This window comes from Cherax quadricarinatus, chromosome 19, assembly GCF_038502225.1.
Source record: "Cherax quadricarinatus isolate ZL_2023a chromosome 19, ASM3850222v1, whole genome shotgun sequence".
Classification (NCBI taxonomy): Eukaryota; Metazoa; Arthropoda; class Malacostraca; order Decapoda; family Parastacidae; genus Cherax; species Cherax quadricarinatus.
Window position 1 is genome coordinate 47,828,510 of NC_091310.1, and position 6,093 is coordinate 47,834,602.

Below are 6,093 nucleotides of genomic sequence, written 5' to 3' on the forward strand. Positions count from 1 at the left end.
TAATGCAGACTAAGCGGTGGTTATCTTAGATATGACTCACGGCCACGCTGGCGGGAGAGTCTCTGTAAAAACTTGCATTTGTGGTCATAGTGAGACCCATGCTAATCTCTCTATAGTGTATAAATATACATAGCAGGATGAATCTTATTGTAGCCAGGTGACCCAGTGGCTTACGCGCTGGTCTGGAGTTTTACGACTCAGGCGCCGCGAGTTCAATCCCCGCCAGTAATATGGTTTAGTTATCTTAAGAGAGTTCTATAATATAGCTAGGTGTGGCTATCTTGCACAGTTCTGTATTATAGACTACGTGCTGGCTATATTGGAAAGTTCTATACTTCAGCAAGTGGTGGTTATCTTATATTCATTTCTATATACCAGCAGGTTGAGGTTATCTGACTTCCTTATAACAGGTGATATCTTATTTAGTTCTATAATATATACCTGGGTGAGAAACAGGAAGATAGCTCCACTTCCTAGGATCAAACACCTTCCACCGGCATCAAGACATTGTTGTCTTCTTAAAGGAAGCATATTATCATAAACTATATTGATAGACTATATATACCTAGTGTGCTATATCTACTACTACTGTCACTACTACTACTACTTGTACTATTTACTACTACTACTAGTACTACTACTACTTTGCTGCTACTACTACTACTACTACTACTACCACTAGTACTATTGCTTCTACTAATACCACGACTTCCACTACTGCTTCTACTACTACTGCTACTACCACTTCTATTACTACTGTTACTATTACTACTACTTCTACTGTCGTTACTACTACTACTACTGTTGATACTACTATTACTATCACTGCTACTACTACTGCCACTTCTGCTACTATTACCACCACTACTACTACTACTGCTACTAATATTACTACTACTACTACTACTATCACTTCTACTGCTACTATTACTACTACTACCACCACCTTCTCCCACCCACCCACCATACTGTCTTCATGTCTTCTCCACTTTCCTCGCCACTTTTCTAACTGAAGAATGATCCACGTACGAGCGAAACGCCCTCACAAGGTTTCTCTCCTGAGTGCTGGTTTTCGGTGAATAGGAGATCTGGAGTTTATCTGGAGAGAGTTCCGGGGGTCAACGCCCCCGCGGCCCGGTCTGTGACCAGGCCTCCTTAGGTCAGTGTCCCAGGATGCGACCCACACCAGTCGACTTACACCCAGGTACCCATTTTACTGATGGGGAACATAGACAACAGGTGGAAAGAAACACGTCCAATGTTTCTACTCTGGCTGGGAATCGAACCCAGGCCCTCACCGTGTGAAGCGAGAGCGTTAACCACCAGTCCACCAGAGCCTGGAAGAAATGAAGAAGTGTAGCAATAAGATTTCAATCTGAAGTCTCGTCGTTCACTTGGTCAGGATGAAGGCAGCACTCAAGGTTAATCTGAGACTCTAAACGACAGCGTTATAACTTCAAAAGACCGAGAAAGCTGTATCAAACAGGTCTATGTTTGAAAGAAATATAACTGAATCAAGCTTCATAAAAAACGGTACTGATTTTAATATGAATATTATTCCAGGGTTATACAGATTAGAATAATTTAAAATTAATAAAACTTTGGAAGAATTTAGCCTATGGGCGACAGATCCTTGACGTTCCTACCCGCAGCACTCTGGGTCGGGTGTTACCTGGAGGTTACCTGGAGGTTATTCCGGGGATCAACGCCCCCGCGGCCCGGTCCACGACCAGGCCTCCCGATGGATCAGGGCCTGATCAACTAGGCTGTTACTGCTGGCCGCACGCAGTCCGACGTACGAGCCACAGCCCGGCTGATCCGGCACTGACTTTAGGTATCTGTCCAGCTCTCTCTTGAAGGCAGCCAGGGGTTTATTGGCAATTCCCCTAATGCTTGATGGGAGGCTGTTGAACAGTTTTGGGCCCCGGACACTTATGGTGTTTTCTCTTAGTGTACCAATGGCGCCCCTACTTTTTATTGGCGGCATTTTGCATCGCCTGCCCAGTCTTTTACTTTCGTAGGGAGTGATTTCTGTGTGCAGATTTGGGACCATTCCTTCCAAGATTTTCCAAGTGTAGATTATGATATATCTCTCCCTCCTGCGTTCCAACGAGTACAAGTCAAGTGCTTTCAAGCGTTCCCAGTAGTTAAGGTGCTTGACAGAACTTATACGTGCAGTAAAGGATCTCTGTACACTCTCTAGAACTGCGATTTCACCTGCTTTGTATGGAGATGTTAATGTACAGCAGTATTCCAGCCTAGAGAGAACAAGTGATTTGAAAAGGATCATCATGGGCTTGGCATCTCTCATTTTGAAAGTTCTCATTATCCATCCTATCATTTTCTTTGCACGTGCGATCGTGACACTGTTGTGATCCTTGAAAGTGAGATCCTCAGACATTACTACTCCCAGGTCCCTTACATTATTTTTCCGCTCTATTGTATGGCCGGAGTCAGTAGTATACTCTGTTCTAGTTATTATCTCCTCCAGTTTTCCATAACGGAGTAGTTGGAATTTGTCCTCATTGAACATCATATTGTTTACCGTTGCCCACTGGAAAACTTTGTTTATATCTTCTTGGAGGTTAACCGCGTCCTCAGCAGATGACAGCCTCATGCAGATCCTAGTATCATCCGTGTAAGGTACGTGAGGTGATAGTTCAGCCTTATAAGCCTTCTGCTGCTCTATTATTTTTGCAGATCCTTGATAATGTGAGAAATCACGAAAATTCACTATTTTTACACAGTGGTTGTTTTGCATATTCTAATATCACCTGTTTATTGTGATCTTATTGCATATACTATATATATATATATATATATATATATATATATATTATATATATATATATATTATATATATATTATATATATATTATATATATTGTAGACAGCCTGTACTGTCAGAGCACACAGCCTAGCCGTCTGCTCTGACTAGTTCATATTTCGCGGCATTCAGTGCTGCCCTCTGTAGGCCTACCTAGGTGAGTGGGAAGCACAGCCCACCCTCTCTCACTCCGAGGCCGACCGACTTGACACACACAAGTGCTCCCCCTCCACAGACTGGCTTGCGGTCACTCCCTCACACTGCCCGTTGTGTACTCACTCCTACCCGATTAAAGCCAAACTAGTCCACGGCCGTATCATTGCTACCTACGCTACCTTCATCGGCACTGTTATTGCTGTTCTTACTGCTGAACAGCGGTTTAGTGCCGATGAAGGTAGCGTAGGTAGCAATGATACGGCCGTGGACTAGTTTGGCTTTAATCGGGTAGGAGTGAGTACACAACGGGCAGTGTGAGGGAGTGACCGCAAGCCAGTCCGTGGAGGGGGAGCACTTGTGTGTGTCAAGTCGGTCGGCCTCGGAGTGAGAGAGGGTGGGCTGTGCTTCCCACTCACCTAGGTAGAGCACACAATATATATATATATATATATATATATATATATATATATATATATATATATATATATATATATATATTATAATTGAATTAATGTAATTATCGTTACTATGCCAGCTGCAGCACTGGTGAGAGGGAGAGTCTGCTGTCTCTGGAAAAGTCAACACAAGGTGCGGGCAGAGTCAGGATGGTCTTCCTATCATTCCTTTACCATCTTCTGCTAGTACACGGACACACTTTACCTAATATTTGAATATTTCCAGCAGGTAACGAGTTTCTTATACGCAGACCCAGAGTGTTTTCTTGCGCAGGATAGCGAATAATAATAATAATAATCTTTATTTCTGCAAGTACATATGTAAGAGGTACAGGCCTAGCTGATATAGAAAACCGCTTGTTATGGAGAGCATTTCCCGCAAATCAGGTCAATTTTGTTCCCAGGATGCGACCCACACCAGTCGATAGGGATAGCAGGTGTCTAAGGAAACACGTCCTAAAGTTTCCACCCGTACCTGGGATCTACCCCCGGGGCCACAGTGTGTGAATTGAGTGCGTTACCAATCGATAAATGTGACGTAAGGGTTTGTAGTTTTCTGCATATATTTTTTCCTGAATTTGCTTTACAGCAGGACGCATTTTAACTTATTCTAACTACTAGATAGGTAGGGGTAGGACGGGTGTAAGGAAACTTGCCCAAATGTGTTTTAGTCTCAGAGAATCAAACCGGGAAGTTGTGATTATGTCGACTGCGACCGTGGGCATTCCCGGGTATTATTTACCCAGAGGGTAGTTGGATGGAGTCTTCTTGAGTAATAGGAAAGTCTTTTTTCCCTCACTCTAGATAAACAGGGGTATGCCACTGAAATTAAGTTAGACTTTCATGTGCAATTGAATTAACGACAGTCTAACCAGCCAAACAACCTAACCTAACCTAACCTAACCTAACGTAACGCAACGTAACGTAACCTAACCTAACCTAACCAAACCTAACGTAATGTAACGTAACGTAACGTAACTTAACGTAACTTAACGTAACGTAACGTAACGTAACGTAACCTAACCTAACCTAACCTAACCTAACCTAACCAAACCTAACGTAATGTAACGTAACGTAACGTAACGTAACGTAACGTAACGTAACCTAACCTAACCAAACCTAACGTAATGTAACGTAACGTAACGTAACGTAACTTAACGTAACGTAACGTAACGTAACGTAACGTAACGTAACGTAACGTAACGTAACCTAACCTAACCTAACCTAACCTAACCTAACCTAACCTACCTTAACCTACTCTTACCTAATCTAGTCTAACCTAAACGTTTGTAGAGAAACTAAAAGAAAAATTTATGTGCAAACCAAGTGTTTGAATGTGTTGCTGTAACTTAGTACGTGATGCGTATGTCTGGAGGAAAAAAAAGTATGTTGTGTTTTGACCTATATGTATGTTGAAATTCCTACTTGTACGAGTCAGTCACTAACTTTGGAATCTGAGGACAGGTGGGAGCGTGTAGCTTGGTGACATTGTTTACCACTGTGGTTGTTAAGACAAACAGCACGCCATCCATCCATCCATTTCCCCTTCACTCTCTCTCTGTCACACACACACACACACACACACACACGCACACACACACACACAAACTAACACACACACACACACGAGATTTAAGGAGGTATTTTCAGTGGAGACAGAAAGGACTTCAGAAAGCCGTGTTGATGGGGTACACCAACAAGTGCTGGTACAATACATAACTGAGGAGGAGGTGAAGGTGGATCCTGAGAGAGCAGAGGCAATGTCTGTGCCACTAACAGCAATCTTTAAAACATCTATCGAAAAAAGGCAACTACCTGGGGTGTAGAAGAGGAAGACAGACAGGCAGCATTAAACTACAGACCAGTGTCACTGACATCAGTGACATGTATACTATGCAAAGTCATGGAGGAGATTATCAGAAGTGTGGTGGAACACCTAGAAAGGAATGAGCTTGTACATGATAACCATCACGGTTTCAGGGAAGGGGAAATCCTGTAACATAAACCTAATAAAGTTTTACGACAATGTGACAGAAGTAAAACAAGAGAGAGAGAGCGGGGTGGGTAGATTGCATTTTCTTGGACAGTAAGAAGGCTATCGACACAGTTCTACAGAAGAGATTAGTGCAAAAGCTAGAGGAGCAGGCAGGAATAACAGGATAGGCACTGAAGTGAATCAGAGAATACCTGATAGGAAGGAAACAACGATTGATGGTACGTGACGAGGTGCCAGAGTGGGCGCCTGTGACAAGCGGAGTTCCACAAGGGTCAGTCCTAGGGACGGTGCTGTTTCTGGTATACGTGAATGACATGACGAAAGGGATAGATTCATGGGTGTCCCTGTTTGCAGACAATGTGAAGCTAATGCGAAGAATTCAAATTGATGAGGATCAGGTAGGACTGCGAAGGGATCTGGACAGGCTGCAAGCCTGACCCAGCAACTGGCTCCTGGAGTTTAATCCCACCAAGTTGAAAGTCATGAAGATCGGGGAAGGTGAAAGAAGACCGCAGAGTACAGGCAAGGCGGCCAAAGACTGCAAACTTCACTCAAGGAAAAGGATCTTGGGGCGAATATAAAACCGAGCACATCTCCTGAGTCGCACATCAGCCAAATAACTGCTGCAGCATAAAGCAGCCTGACAAACTAAGAATAGC